This window comes from Corvus brachyrhynchos, unplaced genomic scaffold (assembly GCF_000691975.1).
Source record: "Corvus brachyrhynchos isolate BGI_N302 unplaced genomic scaffold, ASM69197v1 scaffold12, whole genome shotgun sequence".
Classification (NCBI taxonomy): domain Eukaryota; kingdom Metazoa; phylum Chordata; class Aves; order Passeriformes; family Corvidae; genus Corvus; species Corvus brachyrhynchos.
The window spans coordinates 7,144,519-7,167,856 of NW_008237885.1; the positions used below are offsets into that span (position 1 = coordinate 7,144,519).

General features: G+C 36.2%; 1 long non-coding RNA gene across 1 annotated transcript in view; it reads left to right on the forward strand.

Moving 5' to 3' along the window:
• The window catches only part of LOC108446314, a 44,006-nt gene extending 31,500 nt beyond the window's left edge, over nucleotides 1-12,506 (forward strand). The window contains exons 2-3 of the long non-coding RNA XR_001861468.1: nucleotides 9,385-9,515; nucleotides 10,596-12,506. This is a non-coding gene — a long non-coding RNA (uncharacterized LOC108446314). The remainder of the gene's footprint in view (nucleotides 1-9,384; nucleotides 9,516-10,595) is intronic.
• The last annotated feature ends 10,832 nt before the right edge of the window (nucleotides 12,507-23,338 follow it).

Below are 23,338 nucleotides of genomic sequence, written 5' to 3' on the forward strand. Positions count from 1 at the left end.
GCAGGGACGAACGCAAATCCCGGGTGGCAGACGAGATGTATCCAGATGGGAAAAAACCCACGGAGGCCCAGGCAGGCAGGGCGAGCAGGGCTACAGCGTAGCGAAAGCTCGAAGCAGCAGCGGAGCAGGGCAGCCACAGCTCGGTCTCCAGCAGGGCAGGGAAAGCGGCTTTTGGGGTCCCGGCGTTGTTTCCAGCAGGAAGAAAGAACGGGCCAAAAAGAAAGAAGCAGCAGCTCCTTTCTCTGCAGCTTCTCTCTCTGGATGCTCAGAGCGAACTGACCCCACACCCAGGTGTAGACAAAGGAGTAGCCAGGCCCGCCCCACTCCCCTTTTTGTCTTTCTTAAGTACAGCTATTTGTCCCCTAGCAACATGCATATGGGAGAAAATTCCTTTAACAGGAAAAAAAACTAAGACTAAACTAAAACCCCAACAAGATATATTTATAAAAACATTTCTATAATTAGAATTTTATTCATAGAGAAAATATAGCATTTATTTACAAGAACCTTTCACCTCTTTGTCCATATCCTGACGAAAAAAGCACCAAGAATTCTCTTATGAATTAACCTGAACCTATTTAAATTTGGTATGATTTTCCTATTATCAGTGTATGTAACAAGTTTTACATAACTTGCCACAATGTAAAATATTCTGGCATTGCACCTCAAGTCATGTTGATATTCCCGATACTCATTGTATACGATGTGATACAGCAAAATTAACAAACTAGTAGAAAATACTTTTGTTTGTTTGTTTGATTTCTTATAAAATGATGTCTAGAAAAACCTTTTTGACTATCACTGGTGCTCAGTTCATTGTAATTGAAACTAACGCATCTTTGAAATATTTCAAGGAACAGTCAAATTTAATATGCACATGGCTTTATGAATGATTGCCATAAATATTCAAAGTCGTGAGGCAAAGTTTTCCCTGCAAATGCAATCTTCTCAAACTCTGCAATGTTTAATAGGCTATTGCTCTAGCATGCTGAATTTAGTCTTAGCATCTTCTGTATTGCAAGCATAAATCTTTTCAGAGTAAACATTTCTTTAACAGTCTGCGGATCTTACAGCACAGTTCACTGCTGTCACTGATAAGTTAAAAGTGTTCAGTTCAAAATATTAAGTAATCTAATGTGGTTTGAACATTTATAACTATATGGATAAGCATACCTATAAAGGTCCTGATAAACTGTTGCAAATGGAATGATATGCTTCACTAGTAAGAGAGAAGAAACAATATACTTTAATAAAGTAGTGAGTTAATTATGAAAATTCAATAATAAATGCAACAGTGGTTTAACAAGATTGGATGGGAAGGTACATTTGGTCATTTACTGCATAGAGGACAGGGTCAGATAAAGATGTCAGGGACAACCTTCTGTTGAGTCATGAGGCTCAGAAAGAACCCACCCTTTCCTTATCAGAGAGGAGTCTAGGTGCATCTAGATTCACACTTAGTCCCAGACTTGGTCAACAGTTTGTGTCTAAAGGATTCTATATGCACAATGAATCCAACATATCACTTAGCTAAGATTTCAAATTTTGGTACGCTATTAATCACTTACCAAGCATCTGTTGTAACAAGGAATTTCTCAGCCTCTAGAGTAACCCTGGGAGGCATCCCGGCTCCTAGTGAGGTGAGGTCCTAGTGCAAAGCTCACTGCTATGCAGGGGAGCTCAGCAGGCCCTGGGTGGGTCACTATTTTCAAAGTAACATGATTGACTTATTTGTGTATTACCAAGAGGTCTGAGTCACTGTTCTAGACAGCCCTAGTGCACCATGTTGCCGTCTGTCCCCCAAAGTCCCCAGCAAGCTGGATGTGGCTGTCAAAACTCCACTGGTGATTATGGCTTAAGCAAGGGGCAAGGGAGAGAGGCATACTGTGACACTCCATGCCGTGACTATAGTCAATTTCTTTTACCTTCAGAGGTTGGTGGTACTCATTCTATGCATGTGACTATGCATAAGTTATGTGTGTTTTGAACAGACAGAGTCATAAAGTGAGGCACAGATATTTCACCTAATAGGAGGAGCCTGACATGCTGCATGCACAGCTTTTACCTATTCATTAATTTTAGCCTGAGAATCTCTCTCAGATCTCATAAAAATCTTCCAGCCTTTACCTGTCAAGCTACTTCTTCCAGAACCAGCCAGGTCCCTTCATTCAAAACCTGTCATCACTTTTCAAAATGTCTCTTCTAATCCCAGTCTCAGAACAAAGAGAAATTTTTTAAAATATTTTCCTTTTTATATTCAACAGCTGCTTAGTTTAAAGCAATTCTAATATCTTGTCCTAATAAAGGACTATGAAAAAATTACTTCAGTACCCTTTGAAAGAATAGTCTTGAAATACCAAAACCTTTCTAATCTCCAAGAGAACATGGAGGTTTTTCATACATCTTTATTTTAATGTGTCTTTAATGTGTCTTGGAACTTTATACGCAATATCTTAATGAAAAGTGATAGGACAGCTTTCAGACATTTCAAATCTTGAGAGAGAAGTATGTGCTGTGTTCAGTATCTGCCTCTTCTCTGAAACTTCTATAATATCCTTTACTCAGAGCTAATTGTGAAATTGGAAGCCATAATGATTGTTTACTTTTTCTGAGCACCCAAAATTACTTGGGAATGTTAATACCCTAGTCTTTCCATGTCTTTCTACAGCTGTCCTGGAAAAATTAGTAAAGTTTGGGATTTATCTGAAATAAGTTAAAGGACAACAACCTAATTACTGCAAATCAACATTATTTTCTGTTATATAGAGGCCTTAGTAAACAGTGAGTCTTCTAAAATAGGTTGTTCTGGGAAAGAAATGTAAGGGGAACATTTATGTATTTAGATAATTTTCAAAGGGGTAATTATAAGGCATCCTAATTCAAACCAACAAAAAATATTAGTTTCTGCTATGGGAGTGATAAATATTTAATGTATTATTTATACTGAAGAAAAATTATATGTACTACTGCAGGCATATGGATCTGGTCATCTGAATATACCAAGCATGGGGCAAATTGTAATGTAAGAAAAATTTTAAAATATTAAAAGGGTTTTAAAGAAAATTTAGGGTGTTTCTGATTACTTGATGATATATATATTTATATGTATATATATGAATATCACATGTATTTCATATAGAGTGTATGGGCTTGAATCTATGAGAGGAATGAAATGCAAAGCATGCATCTGTCTCCACTTCAACAAAGCACTTGATAGAGTACCATGTAGAAAACTACAGGTCAGATGAGAAAAGAAAAATTACTAGAACTACAAAATGATCAAGGTTCTAATTAAAGGGGAGAAGACAGCAGAAATATTGATATTAAACATGTGATGAAAGATGAAATAATAATGTTTCTCAAGGGTTAGTTCAGCAATACTCTTACGTGAAATTAATGATTTTACATATGAATCCGGAACACCTTGAGGAATTTTACCAAAGTTGCAAAGGCAAAAATCATTGTAATCCTGGAGATAATGAAGATTCATTCCACACATATACTGCTTAAATGAGTAAAAGTAATCAGAATGAAGTCATTGAAGAAAATACAAACAAAGAAGGAAACATCTTCTTCCAAAAGTGTTTGCTCTTCTGTTCTATACAATAAAATCTGTTACTTTGACTTTCAATGCCAATTTTGGCTAAGATATTCTTTGTGTTGCAGAAAGTTACTTGTACAGATGTGTACATTTCACTAACTGGTGAGTAACTGATGAATCAGTTCTAGCTGACAGACCGCGTAGCTTCACAACTTTAATCTGATTTTTTTTAAAATTGTCTGTTCATACTCACAGGAGAAAAATTGGGTGAATTATGGTACCAAAGAGATAGACATAATAATACAATATTTGATAGTACAAAATGTTGTGGTTTGTAATGGGAAACTATTAAGAAAATCACTGACAAAACCTGAGGGCAGAAAATCAGGCTCATTGAAGGAGCTGTGTCATATTCAGTCCTATGAGGTACCGATATGTCACAGCTGTGAATAATGCAGATGGTGTCCTAGGATTTGTCAGCTGAGTTAGGACAATATTAGTTCCATTATACAAAATTCTAGTGAGATGGTCTCTGAAATATATGGTCTGGTCATTCATATTGAAAGGAGATGAATTCAAACTGACAGATGGAGAGAGCTTCTGTGATAATGTAGAAAATTGGAAGTCTATTATATGAGAAGAGATGGAAGCACTAGGCTTGGTTAGTCTGGTGACACAAAGGCAAAGAAGGGATAAGGTTGCTACCTATAAATTCAGCAAAGGTTATAGACTATGTAAGGTAAAGGAAAATATCTATAAAGGAATGAATGGATAGAATGAATGTGTTTTGCTTGAAACTGAAGAATACCTAGTAATTCTCTGCAATATACGGAAGCCTAGCTTTTACAGTGTGTAACGGGAGAAAACACAAATAGTAACAAGGGTTACTTTTAAATAGATTTTCATAATTTTTAAAGGATTAATGATTGTGATTCCTGCAATAAAAGGAATTCATTGCTATATGAATGTATTGCATGAACAATTAATTTGTCACATGCATTGAAAGACATAAATAGATACGAAATATAGACATTGAATATAGGTCTGCATGATTTAAGATATCTGGTCAAACAGCTGGAAATATGAATCTGAATAAAATTAACCAAATGATTTGCTGTGGAGTCAGCTGCAGGCCTGGGAATAAAAGGTTCTACTATCTCTACAGGGTGGAAAGAACTTTCTTTTTTAGGAATTCTTTAAGAAGAAATCTTCAATTCGCCTCTAGCTCAGCATGAACTTGCACATTACCCCGTAGCTAAAAGAATTAAACTAATTCTCACCTCTCTTCATTTGATAGAAACAGATCAGAAGATGAATCCCACCCATAAACTATAACAGGCCTGAGTAAAGAAAAATAGTTGTCAGTTGCAGAGTCTCTCAGATTACCTAGAGAAAACTGCAGTTTAATACAAAAAAGTGGAAGGGAGAGAGACTAGGGCTGTCTGGAAGAAGGGACCTGAAAATCAATGAGATTTATTAGAGACGGAAGTAAGAAGTGTGCAAAGAAGATAATAAAAGTTATCTGTTCTATGGCAGTGTGAAAATAAAGTGTTTTTAATAGTTGGAAAGTTATGGTAAGATAACTCCAGGGACATATTTTGGCAAAGAAAAATAACAACAACAAACATCTTCTATACTCACAGCTGATGATAACCAAATATAATGTAAAAACACTTGAGAAAAGTTCTGGTTGAACAACATGCATTGTGATAGGCTGTTAGATTTTAGGGAGAATATATCCATGTCCAGAATTTGATTTTTGCCCAAATATGTATAATCTGCTACTAGTCCCTAGCTATCTGTTTTCTGTGACAACTCTTCAGGACTCATACAAAATTCATATTGTCTCTTTCTTCTGCTCTTTCAGCTTATATCATTGCTATTGAAGGCTCAGTTCTTGAGGTCCTTGGGGTTATTCTGGGTGGTTTTTTAGTGCAGCTATTGTTCTGACATGAATAGAAGCTAGTGAAAGTGTAGATGGTAAAAATAAAATCCGAATATTTACAAGCAGAAAAATAGAGGCCTTAGTAAAATGTGAATGCTGCTTGTGTAAGAAAGGCATCTCAAAAAATGTGATTCCAGTGCCTTAATACAGGCGTTGTGTTTCATTTTAGTGACATCCTTGGACATATATTCCAGTTCAGTGTGGATGTCTCAAATGTCTTAGGTGTCTGTGATGGATGCACTCAACCCCTTAACCAACCCAGCAGTAGTTCAGTACAGGCTTGAAAGGAGGTAAAGGCATGAGCCACAGCCAGTCCAAGAACTTCTCCAGTTCCATTCTGTTCTCTGAAAACCCACAAAGGAGCAGAGTGATGCAGTGAGCCTTGGTGCACGTGTGCTTGAGGAAGAAGTAGTGGGGATATGTCATGAACTGACTGCAACCCCCATTCCCTGTCCTTGAAGTGCTGTGGGGAGGGAGGTAGAGAACTCGGCAGAAAAGCGGAGACTGGGAAGAAGGGACAGGTGGGAGTAGGTGTTTTAGGATTTGGGGTTTATTTCTTACTATGCTACTCTGATTTTATTGGTAATAAATTAATCCAAATTCCCCAAGCTGAATCTGTTTTGCCTATGATGTTAACTGGTGAGTGATCACTCCCCATCTTTACCTTGACCCATTAGGTTTTCATTACAATTCCTTGTCCCTGTCCAGTTGAGGAGGAGAGTGACAGAGTGACTTTGGTGGACGCCTGGTGTCCAGATGGGATCAACCCATCACAATACAGAAGTCCTAATAGACCAGTGTGCATAAAGATAATACTCTACTAGCTTCTCCTTAACTTCCCAATCTTGGCAGATGCACAATTGCTTGAATTGTTTTCAGGGTTTTTCCTGAGTTTTGCTGCTGGGTAGAAAGCTGCAGATACAAATTATTTAGATCTGCTCAACATTAAGCGATTACTACTTTCTCCTAGTTAGCTAAAGCGAAGTTTAAGAATAGAATTGTAAACAAGATATTATAGCTATGCTTCAATTCCTAAAGTCCATACAGAGCCATACTAGAAAATAGATAATAACTTTTTTAATCCCACAATGACAAGTACATTTCCCAGCAGGAGATACGAGTCAAGGTACTATAATGGACTGCCCAAAATAATTTTTGAAAGCATTATGCGATTTCTGATGTGTGTACATTCATGTGATTTCTGAGAAAGTGCAATTATATCTAAAAAAAGAGTGATATAATGTAAAATGTATTAAAAACTATGAAGTAACTTTTTAAAACAAAAAATTAATTCAAAAAGATTCCAGGCTTTAAAAAGATTTTAGAACAGCAGTAGGATTTTATAAAACAAAAGACTCTTTTATGCCTCTAGAGAGATCATCATCACAGTATAAATTTATTATATATTTGCATACATCAATATCTTCAAGATCTTGTTACATGTCAGCTTGCTGTAAAAGCAGACCTAATATGATAAACTGAAGTATTTGATACAAAAGCCTAACAGCAGACAACTGTATTAAACCAGGTTCATTTAACACTGGTTAGGTCTCTCTCAAAGTGGAATGGCATCACACAAGAGCTACAGAAAACCTGCACTGGCTGCAGGTGGGCAGAATATTCTGCAACAGCTCAAACAGTATTAGATTCTCATGTGTAGGCAACAGAATCAAACCCCTGGTATGCAACCTGAGATGAGCTGAACTGGTCTCTAGGTATCCCTGACTCTCCTGATTAGATTTCCATTGACTGTAGTCTAAATTCAGACACCTGGCTCATATAAAGACACTTAGGTATAGATATGTAAAGACATTTGAGTATCAGCAGGTAAATACAGTTACTACTGAGCAGAACCCAACACCTGAAGCTCATTAGAATTAAACAGAAATTTAGAAATACAGCTCTTTTACTGTTAAACAAATGCTTTATTTTTTTAATTCATGTCTTTAAATCCATGTTGCATGGACATTTAATTTTTATAGTCTGAAGAAAATAATTTACAAAGTATGACCAGTGTCATATATTTTAATACTTTTTGCTGTTTATCCAGTCTGCACTTGTACCACTTCATGGCCTTAGTAAAATGTTTCCCATTAACACTTCCTGGTAAGAAGACATTCAGCTGCCACTACCGCCTTTGGAAATCACTTCTCAAACCTTTTCTGCAATGAGAGAAATTGCAGTTAGCTTGATTTCTAAAAAAAATCCTGGCAGTTATAACGATTTTTTTTTTCATGAAAGTTAAGTTTATAAGAATCAGGCAGCCCAAATCCAGGGTATAAAATAATTTGACATGTGTAGAATTTCATTCCATTTATCTATTATGGTTTTAAGGATAACATATTGTGGATATCAGCAGAAGTGTTAATATTTTGAAGTGGCATAAATATTTCAGAAGATTGCATCTCCTATCTGTGTAATCTGACAACTAAAAACAATCAGTTCAAATCAAGACAAGCCACATGTTTTACATGATGCTAAGAAAAACTTATAATCATCGAAACCCCCAGATGTTTCTGAGATATTAATGGTTCAGGTGTCCTAATTTTAATAGCTGAACTCCAGAGGGGTACATCTTTCAAAGCATATTTTTAGGCAATATACCTTCATTTTCCAGTAGCTTGTCATATGACTCAGAATCAGAATCTTTGACATGGCAATAACAAAACAAAACAAAGCAAAAGAGCAACAACAACAAAACCCAACAAATAAGCAACAAACATTAAAAATGGGCCAAAATTAGGACTGAGCTGTGAGTTTTGAAGATGTATAATACAGCAAGATCTAACACTGGAACTATCCAGGGGATGCTTGGATAACTTTAGGTCATCTTTATCCTGTCATAAAGGAATGGTAGAGGTATACAAATTGTTCACAGAATCACAGAATCATGAAGTTTAGAAGTAACCTCCAGAGGTCATTTAGTTTGTAAATGCATCTTCTGTGCAGAGCAGTTCAAGCAGATTGCTTTGAACTGTATGCAGTACATTTTTGACTATTGAGTATAAACATCCCACAATTTCTCTTGGCAACCTGTTCCAGCATTTGACCACTCTCATATTAAGTACTGTTCACTTTCTTCTTGAAAAACTTCACAGCATGTTCCCTTTTCAGGCCCAGTAGGGGAATGATTGCTTTTTCCTCATCTGAGATGCATACAAACATTGAAAACAAGGTCACTGAAAGTTACTGATTTACTTGTCTCTCCATAACTATTGGGTGTCTTCATTCCATGCTATTAGAATCAGAATTACCTCAGGTGTATGGAGTACAATGCCTTCATGGAAAGAAAGGTGATCATTAACCTTGCAAACTCCAACAAATTTAATTATCCTCTGCAATCTGAATTTCTTAAACTTCTATGCATGGCTATCATTTTATTCTGTCTTCAGGTCAAATGTTTTGGTTCAGATCTGGGTGAATGCAAGATATGGAGACCAGCTCCAGAGAAGTGAAAGAACCAGACATGTGACAATGGCCAGCAGATGTTTTTATATACCTGATACTGCCTAATGGTTCACCTCTTCATTATACAAATGGAAACAAAACAGAACAGGAGATTAAACTCTTAGCCTACTTTTTCCCCCTCTATTTTTACCTTCAACTATTTTTTTCTTTCTCTTCTTTTCATTTTCCTTTCCATTCTTAGTCAAATATATCTATGTAATTATTATATGTTCATGTCTATTTGTTTATATATATAATAAACCAAAATAAAATTCAACCAACCTTCAGTTATTAATCTGCAATGTTCTATTTTCATGCTTTAATCAAACTCAAAAATAGATGTGGGAAATGCAAGCCAAAGGTTAACACCTCTATTCTATTATAGCTGCAGTCACTCGAGACAAAGGAAGTGTATCTTTTAACACTTCGTTTTTCTTTTTTTTTTTTTCAGCTTACTGCAGTCTTTTTGCTTGGCTTTCAATAATAAATTTGTTCAAACTCTGTGGGTTCTCTAAAGATTTTTACATATGTACTTCAAATACCCATATCCACAGCTTAAACTGTGTCAGCTGGAGTTGTAAGGTAAATGTTTGGTTCCGGTTTTACAAATAATGTTTGAGTTAACAAATCTTTATTCATTTCCTAATATTTTTTCACATTCTGAAGGTACTTCTATTGTGTATTTAAATATTATCTCAGAACAGTGAAATATCTGCAGCTTCCACAGTTAAAACAGCACTGGTCTTGGTGATCTAGGTGCCAAAGAAATCTGTAATAACTCATTTGTCCAGAGATGGGCAACAAGGCTGGTGAAGGCTCTAGAGCACAAGTCTTATGAGAAGCAGCTGAGGGAGCTGAGGTTGTTTAACCTCAAGAAGAGGAGGCTCAGGGATGACCTTACCTCTCTCCTGAAAGATTGCAGCAAGGAGGGGATCAGTCTCTTCTCCCCGGCAACCAGTGACAGGACAAGAAGACAGTGTCAAGCTGTGCCAGAGGAGATTCAAGCTGGACATCAGGAGGGATTCCTTCATGGAAGGGGTTGTTAAACATGGGAATGAACTGCCCAGGGAGCTGGTGGAGTCACCATCCCTGGATAAGTCACCTTCCCTGGAAAAGTTTAGGAAAAGTCTGGGTGTGATACTTAGCACCATGGTCTAGTTGACAAAGTAGTGTCCAGTCAAGGGTTGGACTTGATGATCTTAGAGGTCTTTTTCAATCTAAATTATTCCAAGGATCTGTGATTCTCACTTTCCCAAAATGTGAAGTTATTCTTAGTAGTATTAGATAAATACACACCTGATCTGTACAATTTCAATTGTCAAATCTGTTTAAATAAAACCTGGAATGTTTTTCAGCCCTGAAAATCATTACATACAGATAGCTGTCTGTGGACAAGGGAAAGCAAATCTTACAGAAAAATAAAATGGTATCTCTTTTAAAGATTGCAAAACAGGTTCGAAACACAGTTTTTCAGAGTGTTTGCCTTGTAAAATAATTGAAATTCATCTTACCTCCTCCTTTTTCTTTTTGTACATTTAGTTTCATTTATACCTGTCCCTCCTCTGTCTTTTGTTACTTTCTCATGTCACGTTTGTCTTAAAATCTCTTGTATCCTCCTTATTCCAAGGAGTAACAAGTTATTTTCTTTTTTTTTCTTTTCAGGAATCCCAGGTCCTGGACACCAGAGAAAAAAGTCTGGAGCAAGGAAGACTTATCCTTGGTAGCAAAGGATTAGAGTAGGGAACAACTTAGAATTCTAGAATCATAGCATGATTTGAATTGGAATAGATCTTTAAGTATCATCTAGTTCAAACCAGATTACATGGGCAGGGGTACCTTCCATGAGATTAGGGTGCTCAAAACGTTTTTCAAGCTGGCCTTGAACACTTGCAAGGATTTGGCACCCACAGCTTCTCTGGGCAGGACTTTGCACATTGCCCTGTTAATTTCATGAGGTTCGCCTGGATGCACTCCTCAAGCCTGTCAAGGTCCCTCTGGAAGGCATTTCCTCCATCTAGTGCATCAGCTGCATCCCTCATCTTGGTGTTCTTTAGAGCAAATAAATTTTAGCTCAAAATTCCCACAACAGAGGTATTTTATTTTCATGTATAACGTAGTTTTTCATTCAAGGAAAGCAAGTTCCTCATAATGTGGAAAAGAGTTACATTACAATTCTTATACATTTAACCTCACTTTTTTGCCTTATCCCCTGCATTGATTTAATTATAGAATTTATATGCCGAAGTAGCTAGACACTGTGAAGAAAAGCAAATTCTTTTATCTCATTCTTCCACCAAACTCCTTGTTGGAGTCATAGTGTAAAACCTCAGCTCAGTAAGAAAATGTCATTCTTGCCCTTTGATGTATTTAGATTATGAGTCACATAGAGCTACCAAGTATCTGGTTTTGTTATGAAAAGAAAAAATGATTACAAATGCATTTTTAGTGAAGCTCTCATCTAGGGACTGAAACCATCACTGAGATTAAGATAGGTCCCTTTTTGTGTGTGTCTTGTGGCTTCTTTAACAGCTGAAGTCTGTGTCCCTAAGTATTACATGGCTTGAGCATATCCCTTCACAGTAACAGAGAGACTGGAAAAGGCACACGTGGATGCTTTTTGGATAACTAAAACCTTCTTTATGATATCACTTCACAAAAACTAAGGGTTTTTTTTCATTACTTGTAGAATTTATCCAAGGAATAAAACACATAATTTGTCTTCCTTTAGGCATCAAAGTTAGATATTTAAATCTGAAAAAGCCATAAAATTTTTGCAGTGAGAGGAGTGAGATGTGTACTTCCATTGTAGAGTCTTTGATGACATTCTAAGATTGACGGGTAAGAAAAGTCAGATGTACTATCATTTGTACAAGCTTATTTGTCAATTCCCATCTGGAGGATGAAATTCCTAGTGTATACCTCTGGAGCAGATGCAGATTAAGTGAAGAATTCTTTTTTGAAGGCAATAAGATGTGTTGTCTTTCTCTTCATGTAAACTCTCACATTGCCAGAAAGGGTAATGCTAGTCTGTCTTTCAATAAATTAGGACTGTTTGGCCAACATGCATTTGTACATATATATGTTCTTAGTGACACTTGGTGAAAACTATTCTTTCTGATATCAGAATGACAATGACATTTTGATTTTCTCTTAAAAAATCAGAAAGAACATAAGTGGTCCTTATTCAGGTGTTGAAATGGGTTCTCCCAATGCTGCTTTGTCACTATATTTGGTGTATATGACAAAGTTTTGGTAGCAGAGATGCTGCAGCGGTGGTCTTTTGTAAGAAGAGGTTGGAGCAGCCCAATGCCAGGGACAGACAGTTCCTGATAGATCTGCAATGGAATTGAGTCTGTGAAAGAGCCCATGTTGAAGCAGGAGAAAACTGTGAGGAAGAATGAGAGGCAGAGAGGAGCTGATATGGGCTCATGACACTTAATCACCCATCCCACCTTGACCACTCTGGGGAGTTTCCCATTACTTGAACCCTTTGTTTCCCATTACCTGAATCTACTTTACTTGACAATAAATTAAATAAATTTTTCCCAAGCTGAGCTTGTTTTGTCTTTTACGGTAAATAATAAGCAGTCTGACTATGTTTATTTTGACCCCTTAGTTTTTTCTTCCAATTTTCTCATCCTGTCCTGTTGAAGAGGGCAAATAGCTAAAGTCTGGGTGTGTATCCAGCTGCAGAAATTGTTACACAACCATAATCACAAACAAGCTGTTTTTCTCAGGAAAATAGCTAGGATCAAGAGGTTATTCTGTATCATCTCACATCATTGCCAGGGGCAAGGGGGAAGGGAGTCCTTTCTGGGGAAAAGCGTTTCCTTGCGGTTGAATAAATGTGGCAAAGGGAGTGGTGGGGTAATGCCAGCTCTGACCCTGATGGAGCGTTTGGGGAATGCTGGTTCCAAGCTGGAGGGAGTGGCTGGGTAATGCTAGTTCCGAGCTGGGGTAGCAGCTGGGGTAGTGTGGCTGTGGTCAGGTTGGGCACTGTGGGAGAGCATCTTCCATGTGAATCACACTCTCTCTTTTGTACACTTTTGTTCTTAATAATTTTGCTGACACTGTTTGTCTTCTTATCCTGTTCTGTTTCCTGTAAATTTTTCTTATTTCAGCCCATGATCTTTATCTTTTCTGTCTCCAGTTCTCCTCTCCAGCCCACTCCAGGGGGAAGAGGGAGGGGGAGGTGGAGCAAGAGAGCAACGATGTGATTTGGAAAATCTCAGTGGGAGCGTTAAAATGGGAAGTACCATTTCTAACCCACAGCACTCAGTTTCCCTCCCAAAAAGTATTTGAAGCTGATTGATATTGCAAGTATGATATTTTTATATTCAAATTGTCTACAGATACACATTACAGAGATTTGAAATACATTTTTTCCAAACCCAAGATAATTAATTTAGCCATCAGATCTTAAAACTGTATTAAAATGTTATGGCCTCTTATGAAGATTTCTTAGTAAAGCTGACAAAGCTAACTTCCCAATTAAATGCAGCATATCTATAGGAATTTAGCATTGTATCAGAACTTATTATTTAGGGAGTAGTGTAATGAGACTCACAGCAGTGCCATACTCTCCAGACTACCTGTGTTTTGAATCTGAGTCAACATCATGCATCATGCTTCATTGACACACTTGATTGCTCTCTTTGCTTCTCTTGCTGAGTCTGGGCTGGACTGCTTACGTGTATCCCTTGTGCCAGAGAGAAAGCAGGACCTTGTGTGCCATTGATTCAGGCAGTTTTCTGGACACACAAAGATGAGACATATCCTCTAAATCATCATAACATACAAGATTATGTCTATCGCATTTGCTCAACTCAGTACTGTTTAGTAAAAGGCAAAATGGAAGAGCACCTACTTTAATGAAAAATCAACTGTCTCTACACTAAAAATTCCTATGAGATCTCAAGAAGATTTGCTTTGTATGGTAATTTTTGAAAGTCTGGCCTTTTCCTTTCATTATCTGCATGGAAGCTTGTGGTTGATGAACAGTATAAGGGTGTGGTTCTTCATGTCTGATGTCTAAATATGAATTTATAAGCACTTAGGCTTGACATTTTTAGCTTCAAATACAGTTCTTTACTATCCTCAGATGCCCTTTTCTCATTAGTCCTCTCACAGAGTTGTTCTTGAATATAGCTGACACTATTTAAGTTTCAAACCAGACTATTTTATCTCTTTTAAAACACTGTGACAGATATGTAAATGCTTTAACATTTACAGGTAAATATTTATATATAATGTATTTTTTGTCAGTTTTATGTTATTTAACTATTTATGTGTGTTTTGTCTGGTGGTGTTTAACGTTTAAATTTTTTTTTTTCTATTAAGAAAACCCACTGTGAACTATCAGCATTGAAAACAATACAGTTGGATATGTGAGTAACTGTGAACCCACCAGTAGGACTTAATGAATAGCAATGTTTGCAGCCTCTGTAATTTTTTCAAATTCAACAGGCTACTATGTCAGAAACTTTCAAATTTCATCACAAATTGTGGTTTATTTATAAGCAGTTAAATGTATAATTTTCCTTTTGGCCCAATTTGGCAGTATTTTTAGTCAAGAAAAACATAGACTTTAACTAATTTAATCTGGTTTTATGCTATAGAAATGGACAACTGATAAATATAAAATATTTCTGAATTATAACTGCTTTCATATTAACTGAAGTCATTAATATAATCGTAGTAAAAATCAATATTTATCCACTGACAATTCAAGTTGTTCCTTCTGGTGCATGTAGAGCGTGAACTAAAGTCATTCTCACAGTCCCAAAATTTGAAATATTTCAGATTTCATCTTAATTTTTGAACAAATTTTGAAGAGTAAATTCGAAGCAAATCTCTGCTCCCATTCCTCTCTATAGCAGAGTGAAACTTAAAGATTTAGCCAAGCACTGAAATAACAGGTCTTGAACAGCAGTCCTGGAGTGGGAATTGGCTTGCCATTGTACTCTTCACCTCCAGATAAAGAGATTTAAAATATTTAACATACTGGGAATTCTTCAGTCTCTTGCATGTGTCTCTTTTTGGAGTTTATTGGAAATACCAGGACAGCTTTATGTGACATGGAGATACAGGTCTTCAACAGAGTTTTTTGTGACTTCACCTAAAAGAAAACACTTTCTAAGAACTAACTCTCCTTTCTCACATTTAGAGAGTGTAGTGGGGAGTGTTCGTTGTGGTTGTGGTGTGGAATTCAAAATCCACCTAACTGGTAAGTTTATTACTGAAAACCCAGTAACATAAGACAGGAGAATTTACACTTACTTTCCCTAAACCAAAATACCAGAGATAAATTCAACTTCATATGCTAAGACTATGATTATCATTCTAGACTCTTTGAGGTACCTAAAACTGTGACAGAACCCCTAATTATTTATTACATTTTTAACCCCTGTGCAGATATCTTGTATGTCACTGAAGAAAAATGAATAGTACAGTCAGGCAATGAGAGAAAGAGGCTACAATAATGTGTTTGTGCGTGTGTTTGTACCTATATGAAGGAGGCAGTGACAACTGTCTCCAGCTACAAATGCAAAAATGAATGATAGGTAGTTGTAATATGTAGTGAAAGACATTGGTAAATCACTTCAGTGGTAATGCATTCTCTGGAAATAAGCCAGTCATTGACGATAATTCACTGCAAGTATTTTCAATTCTGCTGTTTCCAGAACTTGGGTTATATATTAAAGTCAGAGTCATCATAAGGGAAAATGTAAAACGTTGTATAATTCGTACTAATTCTGAGACAAATACTTCCATCTTTTGGTTAAACAGTGTTTCTCTCAGTGGTGACTGATTCTGCGGAAGTTTAAGCCTGTCTTGTAAGACTATTTCAGTAGAATATTTTTATTGTTTTGATGCATTAGCCTTGACTAACAGCCAAACACCAACCCAGGCATTCATTCACTCCCCTCCTTTAGGGAGACTGGGACAGCAAATAGGATGAAAAATCTTCTGGGCCGAAATAAAGACTGGAGACTGTTTACCAAATACTGGGAGAAATTTATTTATTTTATTGTTATTTAAAATAGATTTGGATAGGGAGAAAGCAAGACAACCATTAAAATAAAATATTTCCTTACCACTCTCCCATTTCTTCTTTTGAAATCCTGATCTTTTTTGAAGATTTTATGAAGAAGAAATAGTGATTCTTGACCAGGCTTGGGTTTGATGGGTTTTTGTTTGTTTGCTTGGTTTTTGTGGGTTTCATCAGTTTGGGTTAGTTGGTTTAGGTTTATTTTGTTTTTTAGATGAACCATAGAGCTGAGATCTTTTTACATACATGGATATTCATTAATAATTTTTGTTCTCAGGTCCATGCAATATGGTGTACATTGGATCAGATTTCAACTACTATTTATTAGTTAATTCAGTGTTGAATTTCTAGACCAATTATGGAACGTTTAGATAAAATTGTATTCCATTTCTCATAAAATATCTTATTTCTCAGGATATAAAACTAATACTAATAAAATTCTGGTAAATTATGACTTTAAACACATAATTTACCTACATGAAATTTAATCTTTTAAAGTCATCTGCTTGTCAGCAGATTTCAATGTTGAAATAATTGACAGAAGGGGAAGAAGAAGGATATTCTCTTCTGGCTTTTTTCTTGTTTCATTTTTATCTTTCTATTTTTAAAACAAAAAGAAAATTTTGTTGCTAGAATTCCTTGAAACTTTAATATTAGTTCCTCTGTGTAACCAACAGGGTGATAGCTTTCTGAGTGTTAATTTGATCAATAATTGCATAATTGTTCCAGTGGTAGGTGAACTATCAATCCATTAACTAAAAAAAAATTATTTATGTTAAAATTCTGTTCTCTATTTCACTGAGATATTCATTTCAGTATGAGAACAGCAGGATATTAACCTTCTCAGTTTTCAAGTGTTGAGAGGATTCTTGAGCTTGTAGGTACTAGGTTCACAATCTCATAACAAGAAACAAAACCTGTTTTCAGATGTTAGTGTAATGTTGTTCAGAATATTAGTGCATTTTACATAAAGCAATAACTGGATGAAAATAAAAATTAAAGAGGAATAAAACCCTACAAAGTAACCCTAGAGAATCTGCTGGAGAAGTCAAAGTCTTCCTCTTCCACTGGAGTGGAATAACATAACTACTAGATCATGCCTTTTATCTATTTCTTTTGTCTCTGGATTTTGCTGTACAGCAATTTAGTTTCAGTAGAAAGCATGTAGGACTTCCAGTGAGGTCCTTTTTCCCCCAAAACTAACTAGTGTGGCTATTTTATTTGACATTTTTGTTTTTCAAGGTGAGAAACAAACTGAATCACCTTATTCTATGCTCCATTCAACACATTTCTTTAGTAGACTGTTAGCGACACAATGTCAGTAAAATTCTGCCCTCCTTACCTTTATCTGTAGTTTTGTTTTAAGAGTGTACTCCATATGTCACTGTAAGCACCTGCAAAGGTCTTGTCAAGAGAAAGTTTTCAGGTTCTGGATGCTAGCCACAGGGGGCTTCCACCTAGTCTACTATCTTCCTTGAGTAAGAGTTCCAAAGAGATCCTTAGAAATAAAAAATAACCAAAGAATCAAAAATGTTTTGATTACCTTTTACTTATATTAAATTAAAACATTTCCCCCTTTCACTTTAGTAGAGTACACAAGGATAAAAATGTGCATTCTGACATGTTCTATAACTGCTAAGAATTCAGCCATAGAATGTTTATTTTGAAATATTTCTTTTTCCATACAAAGAAAACACAATGAAACAAAAATAAAAGGCAAATAGGCAAGTACACTGAATAGTTTAAGGTCCAGAAACAAGCATATAACACACACTAGGGAAAAATCTTCTTTTCTTTCAAAAATGTAGTAACATTTTTGAATATTTAATGTTCTGTTAGTGCCTTTCTACCTGCACTAGTGCTATCAGTATTAATACAAATTGCAGCTTCTGAAGCCTCAGATGTTACATTCTAAGCTCATTTTCTGATGTCATTAAAACATGGCTTTTTGGAAAAGTGATTTACTTTATTTTCTAAAATACTACTCACAAGGATGCTTTGACATAATTAAGTCAATAACATTACTTAGAACCTCCACATAAAAGTAATTATTTCTTTGTCAGATATTATGGTGATGAATGTAGACTAATGATGTAATTTGCTTCAATTACCATTGTTTTATGAAAATTGTGTTTCTGCATATAAACCTTAAAGGCTTATGATTTCTTAAAGGCAGAACTGAAGGAAAATAAGTCCATGGTTTGGTAAGAAACTGATTATCTATGCACTCCCCCCCATCTTGGGAAATTCAGGATGAGTATTTAAAAAATAAAAACACTGTCCTGGTTCCAAATGCTTTCCCTCCCTTTGCTTCACAAAATTAAGCAGAAAACAAGCTGCAAGCTCTTTTTCTGTTTCACATACTGAAATAAATAGTGTACTTTAATTGTAGGGGTATAACACACTCTGGTGGACTCAGTACCATGCCTAGGCCCTTTGCAAAATGAAGATGTTATACTTGAAATTTAATAGGAAAAGTGACAAGCTTTTGGCAAGTCTCATGTGGGATTACAACACGCCTCATGTAATGCTCTCTGAAATAAGCGTTACTAGAGGTGCTTAAAAATCCTAAACTGACAAGTCCTAGGGCTGATCCAGCAGTTCAGCCTGTGTGTAGCTTCTAATTAAAACACTATGGCATTAAAATTATTCTTCTATCTTGGAGCATATTTTATGTATACAGATATGTGTGGACTTATTTTATACTGTCCCCTGTCCCTGGGAGTCCCTGGCTTCAGAACAGCCCTGGCAGAAGCAGAAGAAGCCTCTCTTAGTTGGCTGGGGCAGTCTGGCCAGTTGGAGGTGGTTGTAGATGACTAGAGTGTGTTCCCCCAGTCCTTATGTGACTGTTGCCCACCCAGATGGAGCTGCTGCTTACTCAGGGACAGTAGCTGGAGAGACTGCGGGGGAACAATAACTCTTTCTGTCATGTGGCTGGTGGGAAAACTTCCACCACTCCCACTTGACCCCCAGGGGCAGCCAGGAGTTGGTGGGGTGAGTGGGTGTGAGATGCGCCCTTGAAGGAGGTTAGTGCCAGTCAGGGACGCATAACACCTGAGAAGAAAGACTTGTGCTAGTGATGGCTTCTGTCTGGTAGCAAGAATGGTAGAAGAACCAATGAGGATGAAGAAGCAATAAAAATATTGCATGAGGACTCCTACAGTGATGTCAAAACCCACTGCTTTCTTTATACCTCTTAGAATATGATTTTACTGTTTATGAGATTTCCTGAGGTTGTGGCTGAGGCTGAGATATAAAAGCAAGCAAAATTGTTCAGAGAGACCTGCAGAGCCAGAAATCAAAAGAGAGCAATCAGAGACTTTTCCAGGTACTGCTCACAGACTATTTCAGGTAAGGCAGCAGTACAACTGTGTCCAGATCCCCATTACAAAAATAAGTGGATAGAAGAGTTTTTTTCAAGAATTATATGTGCTTGCTATTTGCCTTCTGAAATGCAGCTGTCAGAAAAGAAATTGGAAAGACTGTGATGGTTCTGCTTCTTATCTTTTACCTCATATTCCCTGCTGAGGAATTAGACCATGTTTCAGTTAAACTACAATAAAAACCAAAATTCTAGACACTTTCCAACTAAAGAACTGGAAAACCTCAAACTTCTATTTTACATATTGCCATAATTCCTGGTTTGGAAGACCTTGTTGTTAAAGCTGAGAATCTAGGAAAGAAGAATTTGAAGAATCAGAAGACTTTCCAGATTTGAATCTACATTGCTTTTTTGATTAGCCCTTTTTTTCTTCTCAAAGAGTTTTTGCTTTAAACTGTCTAGTCAGCCTATCACACTTAATTTGGAATGATGGCCTGTCATTAAAAATTCCCTTGATAAATATAAGTTAGGTTTTTTTCCCCAATAATAACTGTTGCACAACATCTTTCCATTCCCAGAAGCACTGGCAATCCTATCCAGGGCTGCATCAGAAGAGTGGCCAGCAGTTTGAGGGCCTCCTCCTCTACTCCAGCCACAGGATGAGACCCCACCCACAGGACTTCATTCAGTTCAGGGGCCCCCAGTACAAAAAATATATGGGCTTGTTACAGAAGGTTGAGAGGAGGGCCATAAATATCATCAGAGGGCTGGAGCACATATCCTAGGAAGAAAGGCTGAGAGAGTTGGAGGTGTTTAACCTGGAGGAGGGTCCAGGGACGCCTCACTGTGGTCTTTCAATACTGGAAGAGAATTTATAAGAAAAAATGAGAAAGAATTTTTTACTAAGGTCAATAGTGACAGGACAAGGGAATTTAAACTGAAAGAAGTTTGATTTTGATTGGTTACATGGAAGAAATTTTTTAAAGAAAGACTGTGGTGAGACAGTGGAACTGAGCAAACTGTAGATTGCCCAGAGAAGCTGTGGATGCCCCGTCACTGGATTTGTTCAAGGTCAGGTGGGATGGGGCTTTGAGCAACTTGGTCAGGTATAAGGTCTCCCTGCCCAAGGCAGAGAGGGTTTGACTAGGTGATTTTTAAAGGTCCCTTCCTACACAAGCCATGATTCTATGATTCTATGATACAACTTATTAAGCTTGTATGTTTATAACAGTTATTCTGTATAAGTGGTGACAAGAAAGACTGAGAAACATGCAAAGATGTTTTTAAGGAAAGATAAACTAAATGTTTAAACTGAATCTGAACTGAAAAACATAAATAGAAAACCAAACAAAGCAGAAAAGAAATACATTTATGCTTTGTGTCACATTTGAAGCCTCAAAGTTAGTGGCAAACTGAGATAGTACAGTGAAGAGCCACTGAAGAGCCACTAAAGAGCACTGGACATGAGGGGTGGCTGAACAGCTTGAGGAAAAGATATTTAAAGGGTGATTTAATAATAGTCTTGTACTACTTAGAGGTTACAGGAAACAGTGTTGGACTCGTTTTGGGGGTGCACAATGAAAGAACGAGGGACAAAGACCACAAGGTATACAAAGGGAAAGTGATAAAATAAAAGGGTGGGGGTAACAGAGCAAAAAAACACAATAAAAAGGTTAAGCAGTGGAATGGTTTGTCTAGAGATACTGTGGAATTTTCATCTTTGGAGGTGTTCAGCGTACAGATAGATAAGATTTTTAGTAGTCTGATTTAATCTTAATGTTAGCTGGGTTTTGAGCAGGAGGTTCAAAGAGAGGACTACCTTCAGTAGACCACTTCAAACAGTTTTTTTTCTGTGATTTTATAATTCAATATCTTTTCTGTAGGTGTAGCTTAAATTATAGATAAGGGCAGCAAAAACTATCAGTGGGGGAAAAAATTCTGTGGGCAGCAGAAGCAAGGTCAATAATCATTAATTTCTTAATATTCTTAATATATACTTCAGAAGAAGTGAAGTAGTAGGTTAGAAGGAATAAGAAAGGCATTAATACTTCAGATACACTGGACATATGCAAATAAATTTGTTATGTGGCAAAAAAATTACAGTTATCTTGATAAAAAATATTTTATATTTATATTTAGCTGGATGAGTAGTAAACATTCTGAAAGTAAAAAACAAAAACAAAACCAAGCAAACAAACAAGCAAAAAAAAAAAAAAGTCAACAGACCACTGACCAAAAGGCTATTAAAAGAATGTATCCATGGAAAATATTGATACGAATGCCTGATATAGGATTTAGGAAACATGTTGTCTATTGAAAAGCAGATGTAATTCAGACTATGTAATTTGCCCAGAGTAACAACTGACTTGGTCATAGTCCAAGGTATGTTCATAATGAATGTGTACTTTAGCCTTTCTATAAAACAAGAATAAAAGTTGTCATAAGAAAGGGATCCACTATTTCCTGATCTATTTCACAAAAGAATCAGGAGATGGGGTTTCACTTCTTGATTTGAAGGCAAATGTGGGCCTCAAAGTATGTTTTACTTTGTCCATACACGTGATGTAAATTTGATGCTGCCAGTACAAAATAGTTTCTATTTTGTGATAGTGGTGCATATCTGAGTGAGAAAAACCCCTGAAAACTGCTGCTAGAGATGGAAGTTTGATAGAGATGGAAGTTTGATAGACTAGTGGATATGCGATAGTCAGTCTATACAGTGAAAGTTTGAAGCAGGGGGTCCTTGGATTCCCCTCTTAGAGTTCCCCTTGTTTGTTCTGCTTTCTGAAATTTGCTGTATCTCCTACTACTTGAACAAGGACAAATTGTTCATAAAATACAAAAAAGGAAAGAATTACTATGAAGCTCTGTAACACACCCATAAAAGAGTGAAGACTGTGAGCCTCATGCTAAAATATACTAAGGATATAATGAAATCTAATATTTACAATGGGAAGAATGACTGTGTAGAATTATGTGGGAAGTGAGTACATTTTGTAATGTAATGTGAAATGTGTCTCAATCAGCCCATCATTTTAAATTCAATTATGTATGATAGAAGTTTGTCAGAAATTCAGAAGGTACTTTAGTATTTACTTCAAGAGGAGGAAGCTTGTAATTAATATACAAAAATGGAAAAAAAAACTCCAGTTATTTTATTTTTTAATATATTTAAGTGACTGATCAAAATCAGCAGAAGTCTTTAATAACACTCCTAAGGATCCTTACAGATTAATTATAAGAAAGAGTGGGTCATCATCCAGAGGAATAAAAAAAGGCTCTGTAAATGTGTATACATTGTGTCAAAATGTTGAAACAGTCAGCATTTTCAAAAAAAACACTTTGAATAGAAGTGAAAATGTCAAAAACAACACACTTGAGGAACGATCCTTTTAAAAGTTTGTGTCAAAATTCTAGGGAGCAGAAAGCAAAAAAACATTCACTTGGAAATTATTGGTTTTGCAAATTTATATTGTTACTGAAATTAACAAAATGTTTGCAAGATATTTCAGTGTTTTGAGCTTTGTTTCTAGGAGACAATGTAGTAGTTTCACTAAAATAGAAGAAACTGAAAGTAATGTTATTTTTAAAATAGTGACTCTTCACTCTCGTCTCAAATGTAAACTTGGTTTTATAGTTGATGATGTTCATTGAACTATATATCGATAATTTAACCTGATGTCTTGGTTACATTGGTGACTTCATAGAAATAACAGAGGTACAAAAAATGCTGAATTTTCAATGCAAAAAAAAAAAAATAGTTAGAATACCCCCAAGAGGACTACCATTCAAAAATGTTTAAAATGCTCATGGGCAAAACCAATAATTTAAAAAGGAGAAATGGCAAAAAGTGGCTTTACTGTCATCTGAATAATGTAGTATGGCTCAAGCATGCAAGAAGACTGTGTAAAGAAGATAGAACTGTATAAGTGGTACCCATTTTAAGTGTCTTCAGTGTCATAATTAATTCATTAAAAGATGTGCTACCATTGTTATAGTATGATGAACTGAAAGAAATTTTTACATTTCATT